At 25.7% G+C, this 25,809-nt stretch overlaps 1 long non-coding RNA gene across 2 annotated transcripts in view; it reads right to left on the bottom strand.

The window, feature by feature from the left end:
- The window catches only part of LOC135922310 (uncharacterized), a 28,101-nt gene extending 7,750 nt beyond the window's left edge, over positions 1-20,351 (bottom strand). Inside the window, exon 1 of one of the 2 annotated variants that reach the window (XR_010570842.1) lies at positions 20,248-20,351. This is a non-coding gene — a long non-coding RNA (uncharacterized LOC135922310). Of the gene's footprint in view, positions 1-14,611; positions 14,632-20,247 lie in introns of those variants that run through there. The other variant, XR_010570843.1, reaches the window with a different exon arrangement.
- Between the last annotated feature and the right edge of the window lie 5,458 nt (positions 20,352-25,809).

The following is a 25,809-nucleotide window of genomic DNA, read 5'->3' as shown; positions in this document are numbered from 1 at the left end:
ACACATGAAAGATTTTTTTAAACTGAGCTTTAATCCTTCGTATGTATTAGAAATCTACCCGACCTTTCGAAAACCCTATCCATGGGTCGGACCAGGCTAATTTTTTAAAAAATTATAACGGGACGGGCCGGGAAATTTATAAATAAAAATCAGTCAAGACTTCGCAAATATCTGATTTTTATTAACATTTTAATAGGCCAGCCAGAGTATTAAAATTTAAATATTTCAAGCTAACATTTTGAATAAATTACATATTTATTTCCTTCGTCGTAACCACTGCAAGACTTCGTAAGTAGCATTTTTAAAATTGTTCAGGAGAGATAAAAAATTATTTTAACTGTTATTATAATTATAAAAATATTAGATTGGGGCTCGTCAAATTTTTGACAATAGGCTATAAGTCCTATGTTTTTTAAAAAATATTATAAACAATATATGAAGCAATATCTATAACTATAGTCTATAAAGATGCCTTATATTTTTAAGAATATAATAATATTTTTGAAATTTTATTTTTTGTAAAATTTGAAATTTTACTAACAAGCCCCAATAGCGGGATTATGCAAATCACTACAAGGGACTTCCTAAACTATTTTTTTTAGGCTAATGAATTGAAATGCATTTTAATTTATTTGATACGTATAGAATAATTTAATTATTTTATTGTTTAAAATATTCCAATACTTTAAAATGAAGCTATATATAAATTGTAACTTAATTTTTGTTAATTTAATAAACATTTTGCACATATAAAATAAGGATCTTAAGGAAAAGATTATAAATTCTTAGCATAAATCCTAAATACCTATCGTACACAGACATGATTTTCTTTCCAAGATTTTGAAATATTTTTTTCATATTAACTCCATAATTAAGTGTATGATTTAGCAAGCCCCGCTAGCTCAAATTGACTAATCATGATTGATACAATATCTAAACAAAATAAATACTCATAAAACTATTTTCGAATTGATGGTCGAAACGAAAAAACTATACTAATGCATTTAGTCTCTTATCTAATAATATTTTGCAGATTTTGAAGATATATAGATGGGTGTCCGTTTGAAGCAAACGTTTCCCTGAGGCAATTTAAACACAATTCCCCTTCACACTTTCCAAGGATTTTTGTCAATTTTAGCTCTTTTTATTCAACTTCATTTCTCTTTCTCAAAATAAGATTTTTAATAGTTACTGTTATTCATTCTTAAATCGGCTATCACTATTATATTTTATATTTCTCGTAAATCTTATTTTAATTGCCTAATCAGGTTTTTTCTTTACTTGAAGGCTGTTGTTGGCATAATAAGGTAATATATATAAATAAACAAATGTTTTTACCTTGTATAAATGAGGAATCAAGTTTTTTAATCCTTCAAATACAAGTAAAATTTTAGAGAAACTTCCAAATAACCAAATTTAAATCCTTTGCCTTATTTTAGAACTATTACTTTAACTAGAATCCGAACATATATTTCAAAGAAGGAAAGATTCTAGTAATTCTCCACAACATTATATAATGTAAATGCTCTATTTAATCTTAGAATAAAATCTATATCTATAAATTTTAGATATATTTGCATGTCCTTTCTTTGTATGCATCAATATCAATGCTTTTTGCAAGTGAGATCAGACGAATAAAAAAATCAGGAAAGTATATTTTAATTAAAATTATATAAATAGCAAATAATTTTTGAAATCTATTAAATGAAAGTTAAATCTGCTAAAAACATCATTATCCAATTAGATTTCATATTTCTTGAATCACACCCCATTTTAATCTCGCCATTTTTCTAAGATAAGATGGTTTTATTTCTATATACGTTAGAAGATTGTATAATGTCCTAAAGGCTAATTTTAAAAATTAATGCCTTAGTATATTTTTTTATAATTTTAAGAATAATGATGCACGAAAAATAAAATTAATCGTTTATATTGAGATATAATCAGGAATTTGTAAGAATTTATAAAAGTGTTGAATTCCATTTACAAATATTTTTTTGGTTTGAAATTTAATACTTCTCTAAAAAAAATTATTAACATGTATATACTTGGTATTACAATTTCATTTAATTATTTTTATTAATACTCTTTTCATAACTATAAATGTATTCACTTTAAATCGATATTTCATCGATTAATCAGTATAAATTCTCATGCTTAATTCAAGCTATTCATTTAAATGTATTTTATCATGTGCAAATAATCTAATTTGTGTTTAAAAAAAAACCCAAAAGGCCTAAAATATGTGAAACAGTAATATAACTCAGGGAAATTATTGGCCCTTTTAAAATTGATTTATTTCTATAGAGACAATCGGTTAATCCCACGTAGAAAGCCGGAATTTATTTTTTCCTTTCTCGAATTATCGGCTAAGACAAACTTTACTGCTCTCGGATCTAATAACCGTAACTCCTCGATAATTTGATTACCTTGGTTAGAACCCATTGAGACTCTCCTTGAAAGGCTAACATCCCACCGAATCCTTTTTATTTAATATTCTATAAATTTAACTTCTCTCTCTGTTAGGTTTTGTGGCCTTAATTTATTTAATGATCTTTTTTGGTACAAACATGATCACATGGACAGATGCGCAATTTGTTATCGAATGCGGTAGAAAATTCCTTAAAAAAGTTTCCTAAATAAGTCGCCCATTGTTGCTGACGATGAAATTTGGTATATATTCTAAACCTCCTAAATTGATTGTTTCAGCCTTAGGTTGTACCCATAATTTATTCTATTTATCACTGATTATCATCAAAGTATTATTGGCTAATCTGATAAATTATAGCCTATTCTTTTGAAATTGGAATATAATAACAAATGGAAATTTTTCTCGTATTTTAAATTACCTAATGATACATTATTTTTCATATTTTCTAAATTATAGTCCAACTTACATATTCACTAATCTAATTTTAAGCATGAAAAAATTATTAATTTTTGCCAACAAGTAAATGACATCACTATATTTTTAATTTTTTAAATTTCTTTAACATAGTCAGAAAATAGTAACACCTTTAAGCGGATCTTAGATCAGAGACAGACTAATTTAGAAGCATTCTTCTTAAAATTCCAATGATTTAGTGGAAGCTTCTGCTAATAGCTATTATAATTCTTGTAATAATTGATCTAGATAAGCAAAAAGAGGTGAACTCTATTATAAATATATTTAATGATGAAAGAAAATGAGCAATCTACTAACTATTTAAAGACATAGTCAGAAAAATGAATACCTAAATTTTACTTACTCTTACAAGAATCCACATCCACAGAGAAAGGCTCAAATTTTTGTTACTGCTGATACTAAATAAGTTTGATTTAAAATAAGACTCGAATTGGAGTCCCTTAAGAGGGATTAATAAAAAAATATTTATTTCTTTACTAAACATTTTAAATAAAGATTTTCCGGTAATGATAACAAATTTTTTAATGTTTCAAAAAACATTATCACCCTATAATCTTATTTGTTTTACCGTGGATAAATTGACCTTATCTATTTTACTTAATCTAAATATGCTAACTTAGTTTAAATTATGAAAATAAAATTTACAAGTCAACATTTGTTGATAAATTAGTAGAAAGGCAAATAAAACAATACACTTTTAAAAGTATAAATCAAAAAAAATTGATTAATAGACAATCTATAAATTGTCATATAAATGTAATATAGTATAATTAAGGTAAACTCGACCATCAAAAGGTTGTTATCAAGAAAGATAAACGATGAAAGATAATCTAAAACAAAATATAGTATTATGGCATAAGAGAAAAAAATTGCCAAAGGCCAGTTCGTTGATTTTATAACCAAGTTAAAAATATCATCTTGTATTTTAATATTTGTTGATCTAATTTCTAACCCCTTTAGAATGACAGGTGAATCAATGTTTTTCCTCGTTTGATGATGGAATAAAAAATAAGATGAGTGAATCAGAAATGTACATTTATTTTGGAGTGATTGCTGAATTTTCCATTATTGTTGTGAAGACAAGCACAACAAAGAAAATATAAATCGAGAAATAAATTATGAGTGTAACCAATAAAATGTTCAGTATGTCAAGAGAAATATGTGTGGAAATTAACAATTATAAGGGTAATAATCCTATCGGATTTTGGAATGAAAATATTTTAGTTGTGGATTATAATCCTAATCATGTATGTAATTCTGAAATAGGAAGATAAAATAAATCGTTAGAGAATAAATTTAAATATGCGTTGTTTTGAGTGTGGAGAGTATGATCATATATGTAGATGGTTTCCCAAGAGGGCACTAATTAATGAACGGAAGGTTCAATGCAAAAGATGTGGAGGGGTGAAACATGCAGAGACAGATGCCTGAGGATGTCAAAAGGTAATATATTGTAAAAGGGTGGAAAAATAGGGCCCACTCAGGATACATGTCTTAAAATCTAATGATTGAATATGATAATTTCCACCGGTTAAATATATAACATGGGATTATATTAGAAATGTGCTTGATAATAGAATACCAAATAAGGTAAGGTATGAGAAGAATAATTTATTTGTGAAAGCGAAAAAAATCTCGTTTATTACATAGGGAACCAATTTGGAAATCGTATAGTATTATAAAGGAAAATAATTAATAATAGTAAAATGGGCTCCGCGAATAGGGAAAATAAATATAACTGTTAATGATATAAAAGTTAGTTAAACCTTGAGAATAGTATAGAAATGATAAATTATAGTATACTAATTTTAGTAGTATGATGTCCAAGATTAAAAGTAACGGTTGTAAATAATTTATTAGAAATACAAATGTGAAAAATTGTGAAACATAATATTTATGACTCCGGAAGATAAAATTGTAAATTTGGAGATAAATCATGGATCTCCAGAAAGTTTAAATATAATGAATTATGATATAAATATGATAGAGAATAATAAAGGAATAAATAAAATACCAAAGAGCACCTATTGATTCTAGATTTTTATAACAAGAAAAACAAAATTATTAAGGTTCCGGATATTGTTAAAATTGAAACTATAGTTGATAATATTTTTGAGTCTCCGAAGGATTTAAAAAGTATAAAATCTTGAGATAAATCAGGTGCCAACCAGGAAATTTAAATGTATGAATTATGAGAAAAAGATGGTAGTCGAAAAAAATAATACCAGATAAGGTTGTGTCCTAAATATATTGAAAAAAAACCTCAAAATTTATAAATTTTAGTAAATTAATAAAATCTGAAACATGATCTAAATCTCTCATTATTTTTTTAAGTTTTTTATAATAAAGAAAAACGCAAAAAACGAAAAAGAAAGAAAAAAAAAACAAAAAAAATTATAAACAAAAAACCCAAAATAAATAAATAAAAAGGAAACAAAAAAAGGAGAAATAAACTCGAAAAATAACAATGCCACCAAATACTTTAATATAACTTATTATTCATAAAAATTTCACAAATTAATAAATTTCAAGCAAAATTTTATTAAAATTTATTTATTTTTAAAAAAATATTATGTAAATGACGAAAATTTATTTAGAGTACTATTTTATTATTTTTGATATTTAGGACACAGCCTAAAGAAAATTTTTAAAGTTATAAAGGAGGATAAAAGTATATTAATTATAAATTATACGAGAATAAACAGAGATACTCAAAGTTCGTGTGTGGAAATAAAAATTGAAAGATATAAATTACCCTAGATGTCAAATATACAAAAAAAAGTTGTGAGAAAGATAGATAGGGGAATGATATTGAAATAAAAGGTAATCCGAGTTTGTGTACCAAATTAAACTTTAAAGAAATAAAATACTTTAGTTACAAACTATCTGGAAAATGATGCAAGGAAAAAATAGAGGATAATGGCCTAATGAAAAAAGGTACTAAAATCGAAAAAAATGACGAATAGAATATTTAATGAATAAATATTGGGGTAAGTAAGGTTGAAATTTATAAATGAATCCCAACAAATAAATGGTATGCTATGTAATAATCTTTTGGATGTTAAAGATAATAGGAATAATATAATACGGAAAAGGAAAAAAATAGGGATTAGAGTGCAAACATATAAATAGAACAGGGAAAAATGATTAAAGAGAAATATACTAAAAACTCAATTCAATGTATTATAAGTGTGTCCTAGGAGACAAAGTTTGATTGAAATTAAGGCGGAATCTGAAATTAAAAATAAAATAAAAGATAAAATTTAATATTGAACAAAAAATAATCGAGGTTGAATTTAAATAATTTGATTGTTTAATATTGTTATATGAATAATTAAATCTTGTATAATACTATATATGTAAAATCATTTCAGTTTATGAAATTCCAGGGCTTCAATTACATGTCGTTGTCATATACAGATATAGTCGCATTCGGTCCTCTAACCCTAGAGATCTAGTGAGGGTCATGACTAACTAAATTTTCGGGTTTACTCAGCAATTATGAAACAGGAAATTATTTTTATAGACTTTTATTAAGCGTATATAACTAAAAGAATTTATAAGTTTAAAACGAAATTTATTTAATCCTAAAACGATAGATTTATAAAACTTTTATTAAGTTAAGAATTAAAAAATCAATAAATTACGAATAAAAAAATATATGATATGGTAAACAAAAAATACTGTCCCTTTTATAGGGAAAATAAAAGTCGCAATTATGAATTAACATAAATTGGCGCAAAGTGAAAAAATGAACGTTTTTGTAAATTTAAAGTTATGTTAGTTTTATCCCATATAATTTGGAATAAAATAAACCCCTTCCCGGAATGGACATCTAAGGGACATTATCTAGTTTATAATTAAGGACTACCTTACTAAGAACTCTAAAATTATAAAAAAAACTCTTGATTAAAAGAAAACAAAAGAAAGCCACAAGTTTTTTTAAATGTTCATGCAGTTAAACGTAAACAAAAGAGGGGCATAAAAACTATTTATATAATAATAAGAAAATAATATAAAACAATATTTAACAGTTTTATTATTATTTTGGTTCTATTCTATATAATAATTTGAATATTATATATAAAATACTTTTATAACCTTACAGTATATTATGCATTTATTACCATATTATAAAACATATATCAATCGCTAGTTCTTATATTAAAAAACACTATATATAATAATTATAGCAAATAGAAATAAGGTCATTTAAAATGGGAACTTGAAGCTGTAATAAACATTAATGTAAGTTGAAGTATTCATATATAAAATTAATGCGTAAGACAAATGATATAAAGGGTAAAACAACATAGGCGTTATGAAGGTTATAAGTAAAAATATAGTATCGGTAAAATTTAGTATTTAAGTCGATTTTTAAAAGAGGCCGTTTGAGATTTCAGCCAGAATAATTTTATGTAAGTTTCGAGATTTGGCATAGAGGTCCAAATTTTTCTGCCATTTATGAGCAAAATCTCCAGGCTTACATAATATTATATTTACTAAAATCTTAATCAGGCAGTTTTTAAAAATCGATATGTTAATAAAGGAAACATAAAAATAAAATAAAATAGGGTATTAATAGTAAATAATAAATGTTATTGAATTGAATCAAGAAAAAGGTATTAGGAAAAAGAAAGATAGAGAAGATCTGTAAAGTGAAAAAATTAATTGATTTATTTTGTTTGGTGAAAAATGTAGATCAAATTATTAAACCATAAGATAGAGTTTCTTGTGAAAACTGTAAATAAAAACTAAGAAATTAATTTGTTTTGTGAAATTAGTAAATTAAAGAAACAAACCTAAAAATAAAGTCCATGGTTAATATAAATGATTTATAGGTACTCAACCCCATATCAACAATACCCAACATTAGTGATATGAAATTCTCGGGAAATTAAATCTTGGAAAAAATAGCGAGAAAATGAAAAGGAAAAATAAGAAGTTAAAGTACAATTTATATAAACAATATAAGTCCAAATAGAAATAATATTGAGAGTAAAGGATAAAATGATTTAAAAATCATCTCCAGAATCAAATACATTCACTAGAATATATGAAACTTTTATTGAATTCTGCAAATTTCATCGTGTAGATGTTGTATAATGGAATGGAATCAATTTTCTCACTCTTTCAAGGTGTAGTCGCTTTTTTTAAGTCTTTGATTATATTTTTTCAAGGGCAGACCATACTTATTCTGCAGCTGCACTGAATGGGGGATTGGGAATAATGCAGCTAATATAAAGAGTGCAACGTTTTTAAAAACCTTATTTGCAACGATATTTAGTTAAATTTGTCATTATTGTGTCTAAATTTAGAAACTTTTCTCAACCTATGCAAAGTGGTAAAGGTAGAGAAAATCCATGGTAAGACAATGTTTTGCTAAGATAACGTGGGTACAAAAAATTTTCGGCAAAATGAAAATAAAGACCAAATTTTTTCCTTTTTTATAATAAAAGCTTAATGTTTATAAAGTCATTTTGCGATATTGCATTTGAAAGTTGTAAATTATGTTTTATTTCTGTAAAAATTTCTGGTACATCAGATAAATAAGATTTATATGGTTAAAGAATTCTATAATCTACAAACATATATCTAAGAATTATGAATAAAAGTTGTTCACTTATTCCAAATCTGTAATGGCTAAATAAGTCTCATCTCACAATTTATTATGACCAACTTATAAGGAAGAAAATGACAAAAACTTAGTGTTGTGTAATAGGCTGACTTTAGCCGACTCCAAAACTGCTAACCGAGTTTTTAAGTGAAAATATTGACTGATAAAAATCTTATAATATTTTGCAATATAGCGAACTCAAGTTTTGTAACAGAGAAAATAACATATAGTAACAGTAATTTGGGTAAAAAGTCGATGTAATGAGAATGGAAATAATATTAAGCCAGATATTATCCAACTAGGAAAATGTTATTCAAAATTTGGCTGAAAATAAATATATAATTGATAAAAAATGGTAAGAATAAGACGAAATTGGCATATATTTATGAAAACTAAACGGATATTTGACCGGGAATTCCCGGGTAACCCTATGGTACATCACTATCCATCATTAAAACTCCTACATACGATAAGCAACAAGAACAACGAATCTAAAATATTCATGTAATAACTGATAACGTAAAAAAGGGACTAATTATTCCTCATATAGTTAATCAAGATAAAGAAGTTAAGCATATGAACTCAAACGCATACCTAAGATATCGCACTATTAATCCAATCACCTACATATGATAACCAACAACGGCAATTAATATATTACTCGTATAACTGGTTAGACAAGAAAGGGCGATCAATTATCAAAATAAAGACTATCAACTATGCTCTCGGATATCAACTGTTATAAAAATAGCATAGGCAACCCTGAAACAGCTATTATTGAAGATCAGAGAACATGTATGAAATGATATTAAAAATAAATAAAAATAATTTATTGAACTATATGTGAGCTAATTATTAAATTGTTATACTCTGTGATTTTTTTGTACATTTGCGGGTCAAGTATCATTTTGCCTCGAGTTTGTTTTTACCAGGGAAGTGAATCCTTGGCCAAAAAAAGGGTCCAAGTCCGGGTTCGGGTACAGGAATATAATTTTAAAAGGACCCGGGTCCGGGTTCAGGGAATATAAAAATAATGACTCAAAATAAGATTTTTTTTCATTCATTCATTATTATACTTCAATATATACATATTCATAATTTACAAATGAAAAATTTAATGAAATAATTTATATTTTAAATGTTTTATTGAATCGCAAAATCATTTTAAAATATCATCCTTGAGATTTCCACGTAAATTAGATAAGACAATATATATTTCAAAGATGAAAATCCACCTTCTACGCTTACCTAAAATAGATAGTTATCTTTATAATACATAAGTTATTGTATTTGTGTGGCCAGTACAGCCATGACGGCTAGATAAGATATATAATTCTGATTGAAGAATTTTCTTCCCCTAATTTAAAATAGTTGTATCCTTATTTATTCTCTTAACTTATGAGAACTTTTCTATTAATGATGCAATAGGCATTTTTTGATCCTCCTTTATATCTTATGATAATTTGATTTTTTTTCGCTATTTAAAAGTAAAATTTCAAGATCATTGATGTTGCTATCATAATTATTACTATCCTTCCAATCAGTAGGTATTGTCGTAGCCTCCAATATATTGTAAATAATGGAGTTTTGTGTATGCCATAAATCCTTAAGATGGTCTTTAGCCATATGTTTTTGCAATACTCAATAAAACTTGATATCTAGGGTCTAAATATATATTTGCAAATATTGTTGCTCACGAATTTTCATGTTTTCTAATATTTCATATAAAAAGGACTGTAAATTTTTCTAAATTTAATCAGTAACTAATCCATATGCCATAAAAATCAAATAAACGTAATTGTTCTGATTGTAATCTTAATATTTTTATTTTAAAATGAACTAATACACTAGTAATGTCCTTTATTTGCCACCAATCATCTTCCAACAAAATGACTTCACATGCTCCTATAATAAAATCATTGGAGAATCTTTTAGACTTAATAATCGTTCTAGCATCATACAAATTGAGGATCAAGGTGTCGTGCATTATCATTATCATTTAAATTAAAATATTATTACTTGCACTACAAAATAATTCACTTTCAAAATAATCAACGTATTTCTATAACATAGCATATAATAAATTTACATAATAAAATATTATTACCTACACTAGAAAATAATTTATGATATCAATCTCTACGTAAAATGAAAGTCCAGGAAAAAAATTGAAAGAAAAACGCGAAGATAAAATAAATGTTTCCACAAAAAAAGTTGCTAAAATTTATATTATTTTTTAAAAAAATATTTTTTATTCATAAAATTTTTATGACACCCCATTGGACCCTCCACTTTTAAAAAGGGTCCGGGTTCGGGTACAGCCAAAATACGAGGGTTCAGGATCTGGGTTCGAATTCATATCCCTTGTTTTTTCTAAAAAAAGGGGGGGGGGCGTGTTTTATTATTTATTGTTTGGAATTTCTCGCAAGAATTGGGGAATTTGAAAATAGGAAAATATAGGGGAAAAACGAGAAAAATTCTTTTAAAAATCAATATTAATTTTTTTAAATCTTTCATATTATTAAAACAGTAAGATATAATTTCGGCTATTTTGTTCTTTATCTTAATTTGATAATAACGATTCCAGATCAGAGCTTGATCTAGAAATGAGCAATTTGTCATTTGCAGAAGTTGCTTTCCAAACTGATGATTTTTTCTTATAAAACCCAGTTTTCTGACCCAAGCATTTTTTTTAAATTTAATTTCGAGATTTTGAATTATCATAAATATATTACCATTTCCGGCAAATTATCTTAATTTTTTAATATAATCATTAAGCTATACCTGTACCTGCCAAGTGAGTTGGAGGCAACTTTAAGGAAGCAATTCTATTTTTTTTCTAATTTTTCTTAAATGTTGATAATACTGTTTTTGAATTTTATATATTTTATAATATTTTTGGCCTTTACTACTAAAATTTGAATTATCAGTATTTTATTTGCTATATCCTTTAAAAGCAAATTAGATCCATGAGCTGCCACTATTCGATATTGAGATATTTATTTCTTACAAGTGGTACTTTCTTCATATGATTTACATCATCCATGGTGTTAATTTTTGTGTTTTCTATTTCTTAAATTACTTTAATAAACATAATAATGCATATTGGCCTCTGTTTTAATAGATTTATAGAATATGGAGTTTGGAGTTACTATAATAAAATATAATGCATTCCCCTCTTAAATTTGTCAACCCATTACTAATTAGGGCGGCATATATCCCGCCATAACCCCCTAAATATTTTTTTAATCTTTAAATACAGAGTTTCCCACCCATAAAAGGAAAAATCCCAATCACAAAAGGAAAAATTTTAAACTTAAAAGGAAAAGATCCAATATAAAAAAGAAGTATCAATCAAAAAAAGGAAGAGGTCCGATCAAAAAGGAAAAGTGTCAATTAAAAAAAAGTACTAAAGGCTTAGAAAAAAGTCAGATCAAAAAGTGTTAAACAAAAATGAAAAGGTCCAATCAAAAAAGGAAAAGTGTCAATTAAAGAAGGAAAGAATTTTCTATTTATTTACACTTTTCCTAAAGTTTTGAAACTTTTCCTTTTTGATTGACACTTTCCTTTTTTGATTGGATCTTTTCCTTTTTGATTGACACTTTTCTATTTTGATTGGACCTTTTCCTTATTTGTTTACTTCTTTATGATCGAATTTTTTCTAAACTTTTGAAACTTTATCTTTTTTAATTGACACTTTCTTTTATCGGACTTTTCCTTTTTTGATTGATACTTTTTCTCTTTTGATCAAACCTTTTCCTTCTATGATTGATATCCTTTTTTGATTGAGATTTTCCTTTTTGAGTGGGAATCCGGCAATTTTTTTAAAATAATGTAATTAATGTTATTAAATATAATAATATAATTTATATTGTTAAATATCATTTAAATAAAATGAAAACAAGCAACATCTATAAAGATCAATAATCATAAGATTCAAAAAAGAATAGGAGAAAAACTTTAATGCATTTATACGTAATTGATTTTTGAATCGGAATATGAAATTCAATATGTATGGCTCAGCCTAAGGCGTGCAGTAGTTTTTATTTCGCTTATAACTGGTTTTTATCTATTGATTAGAAAAACTGATTGATGAATTATTAGATACATGCCTGACATATTGCTCATTGCTTCTTTAATTTACCTACTAACATAATGCTAATCTTGGCGATTTATTCTATTTTACAAATAATTTTATTTAAAACTATCTACCAAACAGATTGAATAAAAGATAAGAAATATAAACTAATTATCGACATAAATATCAGGGATACTGCTTCCATATCTTTGGATAACTTTACGTGTAAGGCGTGATATGTTAGTTCATATTTGTTTCATAATTATGTTATTGTGGCGGGCAAAAGTGATTAAGGAATTAATAATTAAGGCATTAAATATTAACGCAAACCAGATAGTTATAACTTCTATATTCTCTGACATGATGATTTTGACATTTTGAATTTTTTATCAATAATTCTCTTCCCCTTTTAAACCATCTACTTAACCGAATAAAAGAAGAAAATTCTAAAAAGATCTACGTAATGGTTTGGTATAAGTTTCAGATTTTTTCAAAACTTGTTAACTTCCTCTTATAGCGTGACGTTGTAATTTTATTTTGTTTATAACTCAGTTTCTTTTGTGGTTCTCATATTTGAATGAGTATTCTATAGTCAGCCACTAAATATTAGGCAAATATTTAGTTTTTTTATATTTTCCATTCTAACATAAAGCCAAATTTTTTTCTCTCTCTTCTGTCTACCAAACGGATTAAATTAATTTACAATGAGCACTAAGCATTGATGAAATTATCAGAATAATGCTTTCAGTCGCTATTTAATCGTAAGATTGGTTGGCCAAAATTTGGTTATAATAATATTTTTATTTATACTCTATTATATTGGTTAAAGTCAACACTTATGAAGCATAAAACATAGATATATTTTAGAATTAGTTCTTGCAATTATTAAGTCAACTTTAATGGAGATGATATAAAGATAATAACGGGATAATCAATATTATATAATTTTTTTCTAGGAGGGATCCGGCCGAAGACTAGGCAAAGGGTTTGGGGGAGATGCCTCCAACCCATTCTCACCCCCCCCCCCCCCCCCCCATATATATAATTCTGGCCACGCTACTGAATGAGGGTCAAATTTTTATTCTTATCTAATCTTACGATTATTATATTTTTAATTCTTTCTTATTCATTGTTTAACAAATTTTAACCGAGTAAATATCTTATGGGTATTTTAAATGCAGGTTATGAAGATTAAAATATTTTCTTAAATATACATGTTGAGTAATGGAAAATGGACAATTATAAAGACGATTGTTGTAAATTTAATATCTGGTTTACTATATACACTATCAATATATTTATTAAATGATCCAGAGTAAACGGAATCTTTACAATCATTCTTTTTATTAAATTATTCCTAATTACCTAGATTTTTCACAAATTTCATAATAAATCGTGGTGAATCGAAATTCTGAATCACCCTGTGGTGATAACTTACACAAAAATTAGTAACTTTGGCCTAAAATATTCATAATATTGCATTTTATTTTCAAAAAATATATACACCCTAAAGCGATGAGTCACGGAGATGGTTCAAAAAATTATTTTTGTAATACTTGTTTTATTTTTGGATCTTTATTTATTCATTTTCTACATTAGTTTTCTAAGTTTGCTTTTTTTAAAATTATTTTTTTATTGTGTATATTATTGATCATTGTATCATGTTCATGAATTCGAATCATTTTTATTACTCCTCTTTCTTTCCAAATTCTTAATTTAAATCCAATAAAATAAACAGAAAATAATTCAATTTATTATATTTTAAAGAAAATTAAAACTGATTTTGTAATTTCGTATTCAGAATTAAAAGAATTGTAAATTGCTTCCCATTTAAAATTTTAATATCTTTTGACATTAAAATTTTAACCCCCCTTTGAATAATGACACTAAAGGACTAAAAAAACGACGCGTAATTATAAAATTATATTATATAGGTTAGAATTTAGAAAATAAAATTTAGTGTGTGAATTTATACCCATGTCCTTTAATATAAATGTTTTAAATATCTTACCTAGAATAAATCTTGTTAGAATAATATTTGTATAGTTTAGTATTTATAATTGAAAAATGTATCTAAAATTTAAAAATCCATATGAATCAACTAATTTTCTAATTAACATTAAATTTATTATTTCATTTGTGCTTCAATTATTTAATAATGTAATTTTTGAATTTTCAAAAATTTATTTCAAATTTTTTTTATGTCAAAATGCTATTTACTGAGCAAAATAAATATATTTTAAAATAGAATTAATTGGCAATTAAACGGTTTCATGATAATAAAAGATATCAAATTTTATCGTTTAATTTTTCTGCAAAACATTATTGTTAATTTTAACATGGTTCAGTTTTTTTAAAAATCCACAAGTTTAAATTTAGATAACACTTTAACATCCGAAATATTTTTTGTAATAACGCTATCTTTAGTTTCACTTTTTGTATTGATTCAGAAAATATTTTTTGATTTACAAAAACTATTCTTTTAAAGAAAAAAGTTTAGGTGTAGTAGATAAAAATTAAATTATCAATATAAATTAATAAGTAGTTGTAAAATCGTTTTAATTAAGTTTTATATTAAATAAAAGAAAACTCACAAAAGGATGATTTTGTGAATGTTTGATCTGGTAAATATGCCTACGCAGGTATAATCCAGTTCAAGAGTTAACTTTTTCTTTCATGGGAAAAGGGTTAATTCATCCGGCCAATTGCTGCCTAATATATTTTAACCCACAGGTTCTAAGGAGCTAATAAAACAAATATTTCTCTCAAAATAAGGTTATTTTTCTCCATGTGGTATTCTCCACATTTGAAAACTTATGGTAAGAGGCCTTATTCCTTTTTAAAAATATTAGGAAAAAAATATCATTTATATCTACCGATTAAAATAAATATTTTGAGATAATTTATAGGGATAGAAATATATAGCTCTAATCTACATTCTATCCACGGTTTTATACAATATTTTTAAAAATTTTATTTATTTTTTTATATACTTTTAAAATAAGTCATAGCAATGCATATATATAATGATTAATTTGTATATACTATGTGCTTTACTGGAAATTGTGAGGTTCGGGATCTTTCAAATTAAATTATAACGAGGGAGGTTTTTAATTTTGAAAAATCTTATTTTAGCATGTTTTAGCATATGTATAGTACTTATCCTATAAATTTCAGAAAGTTGACTCATATTTTTTTGTTGTATTTTTTAATTTATATGAAAAATCGGAGATATAAAATTAATATAAATAAAGAATAGATCAAATGTTCACTGTAAAATTAGCTGTATTGGCTAGATATTCTGCACCTGTTGAAATACTTCATGATTTAAAATTGGGATATTCTGAATCCTTATGTGAGGATTCTCTATATATCTTATTTCAGAAAAACATACGACACATATAAATATTATGTCATTTTAAATAGTATACATATTTTAATTTAAGAGATTTTAATTAGATATTAGTAAATTGAGGATATTATTAAAACTTAAAATGTTCATTTTAAATATATACATAAATATGACTATGCTACCGATTGCAAACTCTAATATAGGCTACCTATTTATCATATAATTAAAGCCTAACATAACTCTTATAGCTAATATAATTCATTCCCAACTCATTCTATATAAAAATGTCTAAATCACAATTCTGTTTAAAGTCCCTACTAATGAAGGTGGCTTACCAAAGGAGCAGAACTACATTTTTTGAGTAGGGTCAGTATGAACGCTACGCTGATTATTAGCTTTCTTTGATTTTTAAACGAATTTTTTAAATTATGATCTTAATTATAATTTGAATAAATGAAATGGTTATATTTTAAAAATTTAATTTGTTCAAATCATTTACCCTCTCTTGCATTCATTCTATTATTTAAACCGAAAAGAACACATCTTATTTTTAATCATAAATAAGATATAAAATACATATATATTTAAGGAAACATAAAACAAAGAAAGGAATTTGAAGTAAAATTAAATTCACATATTTACTTATGAGCTATGTATTTAATCATAATCAGTCTCAACATTAAAATCAATAACACCTCACAAAATGAAAACATCTCACGTTTTTAAATTCTTTTGAGGATATTTCCGACGAAAATTATATAGAAGTACCAGACCTCATTATATTTAATAAATTTCCTCTTTTAAAACTATTTATAAAAAAATACCTCTATCCCACTCAGTTCTCCTTCTAAGAGAGTATTTAATTTTAAGAAGTACAGGATGTTTTTAAGGAGAAAAAATATTTTCTGCTAAATGAATCTTTGAGAAACATTTTCTCCATGGATATTCCAATAGAAGAATACAGCCTTGCTTTGAATTGCATTTTATATATTAAGGATTGGGCCACATGTTAATATTAAATTTGTTCGTTTAACCCAATTTTCTGAAAATTTCCTTAATTTGCACACTTTTTGCATCATTATATCTGCCTTTTTAAAATTTTGCATAATTTCGAGTGCTTTTCCAAAATTTTGTGTGCTTTTCTAAGATTTTGAATATTTCATCTGGGTATATTTACGCCTTTTGCAGTGCTTTTGTTAGATTTAATAAATTTTTGTATATTATTGGCTTAATTTTTCCTCATTTTGCAAACTTTTCTGTGATTTCTCATATTACTTGCATTATTTTGCATACTATTTGCGTCATTTTATGTGACTTTAAATTTTGCGTCATTTTTTTTTACTTATTTTAGATTTTATTTATTATTTTGAGATTTAATATATATTATTTTAGATAGTTTAGAAAATTTGTATATTTTTTACCTCATTTTGCTTCATTTTGTGTGGTTCATAGCCGTGAAATCAATTATTCACAGAATAAAATATTTTTATAATAAAATATGTTAATTATAATATAATTTTAATTGATTAATTTTATACTATGAAAGTTTTTCAACAAAACCTGATATGCTTTGACTGGCCATACACTCTGTATTTAGTTGTTATAATATCTTATTTAGGAATATCATTATAAATATAAAAATTGCAAAATAGAATATGTTTATAAGGAGCTAATGCTAAAATTTCTTGATTTAAATATTCCAAAGCATTATACACTAATATTAACGTCTCACTTTATCATCACATCTATTTAATTTTTAAAATTAAAATGTTAATTATATACATGTTAAACATGTCTGATTATGGCTTGATTATCTACCTATGTATTAATAAATATTTATATATATATTATAAACAAGACTCAAGTTCTAAATCTTTGTTTAAATAATGTTAAAAGCATAAATGAACCTAGGGGCTATAAATCGACACATTATGCCAATTAGAATTATCTCTAATTAGATGGAGAAAATTAAAAAAACATACAAGAATTCAAATTTAATTCTTTTGTAAAAATAGTTATAAATAACTATCTGAACATTGCAACCTTTGAGATTATTTTGGGACTATATAAAAGCATCGGGGGAGGGGGGGGGGTGATAAAATAATTTTTTTTTAAAGATATTGCATAGGAGAGAATAGGTCTTGTCGAACCCTAAATGATAAATCATAATAATAGTAAAATTGAGGGAAAATTGTTTTAACACAAATAATTGTAAAATCTATTTTTTAGATTTATAAATAAAGATTTTAAAATCTCAATGAATAAATTTTAGGATGGTTTAATAGCTATTTTTCAATCTGATAATTCTTCAAAATCATAATACATGGGTTATGATTCTGAATGATATTTTTAAAGCAAATTGCTCGATCATGGATACCATTAGATAGTATCTAGAAATCCAGCTTTCACAGGAATCCCAGACTAATAAAATCTCCGCCCTCCCCCTATCAGAAATAATAAAGTATATATTTTACATAATATTTTTATATCTTTTACATGTTTGAATTCGAAATATTAATTTGTAAAAAACAATTTTTTTTATAAAATAGCATAAAAGTAGTAAGGCTATTTAAAAAAAAGGTAGACAATAATTTGCTACATAGTTCAGGCGATAGCACGCTACTTTGAAATAAGCTTGTTAGCATTGAAATTGACCTAAAATAGTCTCAGCATTGATTAAAAAAACTAAAATATTTTTGGCTATAAAAATAAATTAGTGATCTCTATTTTTAAATTTGAATGAACCCACCCGACTTCTAAGACTGGGGGGGGGGGGCTGCGCCATTTAAAATATCGGGTTTGATGTCTAAACTATAGAATACAAAGCCTTATGGCTGGGGTAAGGTGGGGGTGGCAAAAAAAAGAAATTTATAATTCAATTTTAGAATAATATGATTTAATATTCTTACAAATTTTAATAAATTAATAGTAAATAAACATTAATGCTGTTTATGTATTAATAATATACTTTTAATGGTTAAAAATAATATAAAGAATTTTAGGTAACTAGACAATATACAAGAAAAATAATACCCCCCAATTGGGAAATTAATATCATGGGTGGGGGTGAAGGTTTACCTAGTTTAAAAATAAGACATTCATAGATTTCTATAAGGTACTGAGGCTACATGCCCTCCTCTTGCTTATTGTTTTAACGTAAAAGAGGTAGGTCAAAGATATTTTTTTCCTTGCCGCATAATTTTCTTATTAAATAAACGAGACTTTTACATATGTTCTTATTGTATTAACTATTTTTTATGATTAATATGTAATTTTTATAATATAAATAAAATACTTTATGTTTCCTTCAAAATTCAATTCATATATACAATTTAACCCTATAGCCGTTATTAAATAATTAATAACATTACTTTTATTAACCCTTAAATAATTCTTAAGATAGATAAGCTCGGATTTGTCTTGGAGTCTAATGTACCAGCTATCTAATTATATTAATATTTAAAACATATATAGATATGGAAATTAGAAAGAACAAAACGATTCCAATCCGACGCGGTCTTCTATACAGATTATATATTTAATGTCTAACAAAATTTTGACTAAAAAAAAATGCGAAAAATAATTTTTTTCTCAAACATATAATATATTACCTAATAAAATATAATCGAAATTACCACAATAAATATTTTACAACTTTAAAAATTTTGAATTAATTTTTAAGTATTGAAGCTGCGACCTAGCTTGATTTAATTTTTATTTATAATACTGAATTCAATACAGCAGCTAGGATACCATTTTTTAAAATATAGATTTCGGCATGGGTGATGATATATTTCAAATAAGCTCATGGGTGCGACTTCTTATTTTTTTAAATCTAAAGATCATTATATATACAGCTATTTTGAATTTTTTAAAAATGGCTAGCAATCAATAATACTATAAATTTTTAATTCATAAAGGACATAGACGTAATCAGAATTTTTATAAGAGTGGGGGGAGCACTTTCGGTACATTATTACTACATATATTGTGCTTTCTGGGAAGAGGTGGGCAGGGTTTTGTCAAAGGAAATATATTTATTAGCGTAAATATGTATTGAAACAGACGAATCTCAGGAAGTACTCCAAAACCTAATCCTTAGCCACTCTTATATTAGATGATAAAGATTTACTAATATAGCCTATAAATTATAAAAAATTCAAGAAAATTCTTAGCTGAAAACAGGAGCTGGACTAGGCTTATCTGGTTAAATATGTCAAGACCTCTAGATACAAATATACTAGTATGTTAAATGAATAAATTATATAGAAAAAAATGTTTTCAACATTTATTACTTGATTGATGGTGGGTAAATTTTATAAAAAGAAGATAATATATTTTATATAACAGTTCACAGAATTTTTATAAATTTAAATTTATTTTGTAAATTTGTAAAATTTTATTTTATTTTTCTATAAAAATGATTTTTATTAAAACTTTATATCATTATTATGGAAAAAATATAAAGTTTTATTTATATTTTATATTTATGAATTAAAAAAATATATAAAATAAAATAAATTATGTAACCATTAAAAATGTCAATAATTTTAAACCAAAAAAGAGATCTAATCAAAATTGAATAGACTGTTGTGTAGCTAGAATTTTTCCAAGTGGAAGGGAGGTGATCTCAATTTTTCTGCCCTTACCGACCTACGCGGGTCCCGCTAGGATCTGATTAGTTATATTTCCCAGTTGTTATTTTTATTTGGCATTTTTAAAAAATGTAATATATTTTTATATCATCTCCTTAAAGTTGGCGATTTGAAGCACTAATTATAAAATATGCCAATATTTCGTGATTTCTAGGCTCTGCAAGTTAGTTACGTAGCCAAGATTTTTCAATAAGGGGGGGGTGGTAAATTTTTTAGAGGCCTCCTTCTCCCTCGAAACTATTTTTAACCGGGTCTTCGGCGGGATCCCTCCTATTGTATAATTAATTTTTCGGTTCTTAATATAATCTCTGTTAAAATTCGCGGAACAAACCGTAATTCTAAAATATGACAATGTTTTGTGCTTTATTAGTATCGTACTTTAAGAATAATAACTAGCATAAAGGAAAAAATTGATAACAAGATTTTGGCCAACCTTAAGATTATAAAGTGACTGAAAGCATTTATTCTGTAAATTTTATCAATGTTTAGAGCTTAATTGTATATTGTTTAATCCGTTTGGTAGACAGTATAAAGAAAAGGGAAAATTGCCAAAATAGATATCGTGCTATGGAAAATATAAAAACTATATATCTGGTTGCGCTATATTTAATGTATGACTAGTACTTCAATTCCTCAACCCAAACATGAGAACCATAAAACGAAATCTGGGTAGCTTGTTTAAAAAGGAAAATTGATAAAAATTAATTAAAAATTGTCAAAATTATCATCGTGCTAGAATCCAGAATATAGAAGTTCTAACTATATGGTTTGCGTTAATATTTAGCTTTAATTCTATCATTTTCGTCAGCCATTAAAAACATCTGAAAGCATTATTTAGGAAATTTATGTCAATAATTAGTGCGTATTTTATACTTCTTAAGTTCCACAACTTTGGTGGATAGTTTGAAGAAAAACATTTTTGAGAAAATATAAAAAATCGCAAAGATTGGCGACATGCTAGAAGGAAAATTATAGAAGCAATGAATAATTGTAATGCACTATTAGTACTCATTAGTTCATCGATCAGTTTTTAGACAATAAATAAAAACTAGTAATAGGCGAAATAGAAATTATGACAGTTCAATCTTAAATGAATTTTAAATTACTATGTAATCTTAGGATTCTGTTATCTTCATAGATGTTTATTTTTCTTTTCAGTTTGTTTAATAAATGTAATTTAAATCTCATTAAACAAGATAGAACGAAGATTTTAAAAGCACAAAGGCAACTAAAAAAATAAAATAAATAAAATATCTATAATATGTTTTATTATTATTCTCATTATAAAAAATCCTATAATCTTTCAAAATATGAGACTTGATATGATTGTAGCTTTGATATTTTCATATTTAATAGCGGTATAAAAAGGTATTCAAATAGATTTGCGGCATATATGTGCTTAACATTTGTTTGAAATAGGAATAAATAAATTAATTTTTTTAAAAAGGAATATGACATATACTAGACAAGTTTTTTGCAAGATAATTTAAAATTATAATAATCAAATATTGTAGATCAAAATTATTATTTCTAAATTAAAAGCACAAAAATAGTTGCTTTTTATATTTTAGGCATTTATATTATCACCCCTCCCCCCTACCATGGCCACACCTACTATAAGTGCTTTAACCATTATAGTAGCACCTATAATGAAATTATAGAAGCAAAATTGTGGCGAATCTTACGATTAAAAAGCAATTAAAATCACTTGTTATTAAAATTTTACCAATGTTTAATACATGATTGTGTATTATTATAATCCGGTTTGGAAGACAGTATAAAGAAATTAAGCTATTAGCAATATGAGAAAGTTTATAAAATCGCTATCAAAATTAAAGATAAATAGAACAATATTAAAAAATTATATAAACGAAATATAAAAAAATTTAATTATCATTAAAAGTCATAAAAAACGCTCTAGATCATGGAGTTGGAGGAGGGATGGGAGCAGGGATCCAAACCAAACCTAAACCAACCGTTAGGTATTAACCAATATTATTTATTGAACCTGAACCGTTAATTAATTTTCTATTTGAACCTGAACTGAACCCCTAAAATACCTATGAACCGGTTCAAGCTTCATGATTTTGTGCTTATAAAATTATGTGAAAATGATTATTAATATATTGATAAAATTTTAATTTTTATAAACATTAGCATATTGCCATTTTACAACATTTGTTAAATATTTATAAGCTTAGATCATGTCCTTCGACTTAATTTTTATACTATATTGCTAGTCTAGGATAGGTTTTTGAACTAGAACACCTTATTTTGATTTGTTTAAGTATTTGGTGGCATTGTTATTTTTTGTATTTTATTCTAGTTTTTTTGTTTTTGAATAATTTAAATTTAATCTTTTGTTTTTTTGGCTGTATAATAATAATAAGTCGACCTAGGAAACTGCCATAATGCTTAGAAATAAATCTAATCCAATATATAAATTACTTACATATTATAAATGACACATCAAAATATAATATTACTGATTGACAACTATAAAGGGGAACCACGGAGCAAATCTTGAGCATCAAATAAAATAAAACCACCCTCGTTAAATTTCAAAAAATATTACAACAAATAAAAGATATAAATCGAATGTAGGTTTGTATACAAAAGTGTTCAAACCCATTTTTAGAGGTTCAAACAGAACCTCTATTTCTATTTTTTATTAAACTGAACCTGACCTTGAACCTTTATTTTTACTCTAACCAAAACTTCCAAACCGATATTTCGGTTCGGATCCCTGGGTGGGGGTGGTGTTCTGACAACATTATAAATATTTTTAACAGGGTATATCAAGTGAAAGATTTTTTGACCAAATTGTTAATAAAACACTTAAGGGTCTTCAAAGCAGATCATTCTGGATTGTGAGGGAGGAGTGAAATAAAAAAGATATAAGTCTTAAATGAAAGCAAGCTAATATAATTTGATGATAAATATAATAAAACTAGCTAATAACCCATCAAAAATAACGTAGTTTATATATATGGTACTATATATACTTTATTAATATATTTTATGAAAATACTAAAATTAAGAGAAAAAGAGGTAAATTTGTGAACATCCATAAGATTTTCTTAATTTCTGATTCATCTATCATCGAATAAGGGAGAAAAGTATGATGCCCCCTCTTTCTTGATGGGTAAAATGAAAATATAAGAGTACCAGAGCTTCCGTTAGTCAGCATTGCTGAGCCCGTCAAAAATGACGGGGAATGAGAATTTTCTTTTTACTGTTATGATAGTTGTTACCTTTTATTTGAAAATAATATCCAATTTTTATTCTTTATAACCCCCTTCTCCCTTCAGGCCAGGTCCAATCCATTATAACTAAGTGTAAATGCTTGATACCCATATCAATATTATTTGTTAAAATATTATACTGATCATATATGCCTAATATTTAATATTAAAAAAAATTCCAAAACAAGGTCCAAGGCCATAATAAATTTGAAAAAATTTCCCCAATTCCAACCAAAGATCATAATAATTTTGGTTGTTGAGAACTGGAATAAAATATTAAAAATCATAATGAATTTTAAAATACATTCAGAAAATCAGAAAAAAAAATTTGTTTTAGGTCAATGTCTGATCCATAGTTGATAATAAAAAATTCCTAAGCGCCCAAGCTGATAATAATTTTGAAAAATTTTTCCCAACAGCCTAATATAATTAATAAAAATATTTCCAAGCCCAGACCGACCCATTATAATTTTAAAATTTTTTTATTGGCCAACTGATAATAATTTTCAAATTTTTTTCCCAAGCCTGGAGCTGCTAGATAAATCTCTAAAAACCATATCTATTTTTTATTCTTTTAAATCCTCAATCCTACTTCAGACCAAGGCCAACCCAATAAGACTAAGAGCTATTTTTTGAGTAAAAAGTAAAAATATATTTAAATTAGCTTTTACCTGAGACCCATATAAATATTCTGTGTTAAATATTATGCATGATATTTAATATTAAAAAAAAATACCCAAGCTAGGTTCATGCACATAATAATGTTGGGAAAATTTTCTCAAGCTCGCCAAAGACCATAATAATTTTGGTAGTTGAGAAGTGAAATAAAATATATAAAAGTCATAATTCATTTAAAAATACAATCATATGGGCCTTGATTTTTGATCAGCTGCAAAATAAAATTTTCAGGCCAAGCCCATATTTAAAATTAAAAAATTATCAAGCATTTCTATTTTAAATTTTACCCAATATGATTTCTATCACAAATTTAAATTTTATTCTAAATATAAAATTAAATTTAAGACATTCTTATCAAATTACAATAGAAATAAATGGCAAAATTTAAAGTTGTATGGGACTTATTTTTGATCAGGTCTGGCTATGTCTGCAAAAAAAAATTTCAGGCCAATATCTAGCTGTTAATGACAGATACCACCAAGTCAATGTATAAAGATTTTCTAAATACCAATACCCACCTAATTTGCTAAATACCGACCAAAATTTATTAAAATAAAGTTTAATAAGACCTTTATTATTTTACATATATTATACCAATCACGTTGTTGAGTTCGGCATCCTATATATAACCCCCAAAAGAACGGAACCACCAAATTAGATTAAGAAAAAAAAAGATCTTTGCTGGGATTCGAACCCAAAACCATCGGATTGACAAACGAGATTCTTACCTATGAGGCCACAGAGACGCTTTTCAAAATTAACGAATTTTTAAATATATATTATAAATAAATTTGGTAGTGCCTATCCAAATGAAAAATAAACAAAATACAAATTTTTGATAAGACTAACTTAAGACAATACCTATCATTAACATGTCTAGCCCATAATGAAAACAATAAATGCCTTTAAAGCCAATGGTTTTTAGGGATTTACATATCTCCTGGTTTGGAAAAAAATTATCTCCTGGCTTGGAGAAAAAATTTCAAAATTATTATGTCACAAAAATATGGTAATATACGGCAAAATTTTAAAAATATCAGCTAATTAATTCAATTCAATATGGTTATAAACGGGAAAATTTTAAAAATATCAGCTATTAATTAGTATATATATAATTAATATTTTTAATTAATTTATAATTCAAGTTGGTGCATGCTTATAGCGTACACTTTCGAAACCGGAGGTTTGTGGCTGGTAGATGGCAAAAATTAACATTACACTATATAATCTCCTTAAAATTTAAATACATTAAGAAGATACGAAAAAGATAATTAACATT

This window comes from Gordionus sp. m RMFG-2023, chromosome 1 (genome assembly GCF_954871325.1).
Source record: "Gordionus sp. m RMFG-2023 chromosome 1, tfGorSpeb1-WG-v2, whole genome shotgun sequence".
NCBI classification, from domain to species: Eukaryota; Metazoa; Nematomorpha; class Gordioida; order Chordodea; family Parachordodidae; genus Gordionus; species Gordionus sp. m RMFG-2023.
Note: the sequence above shows the minus strand (reverse complement) of the source record. Positions and strands in the feature narration are given on the sequence as shown.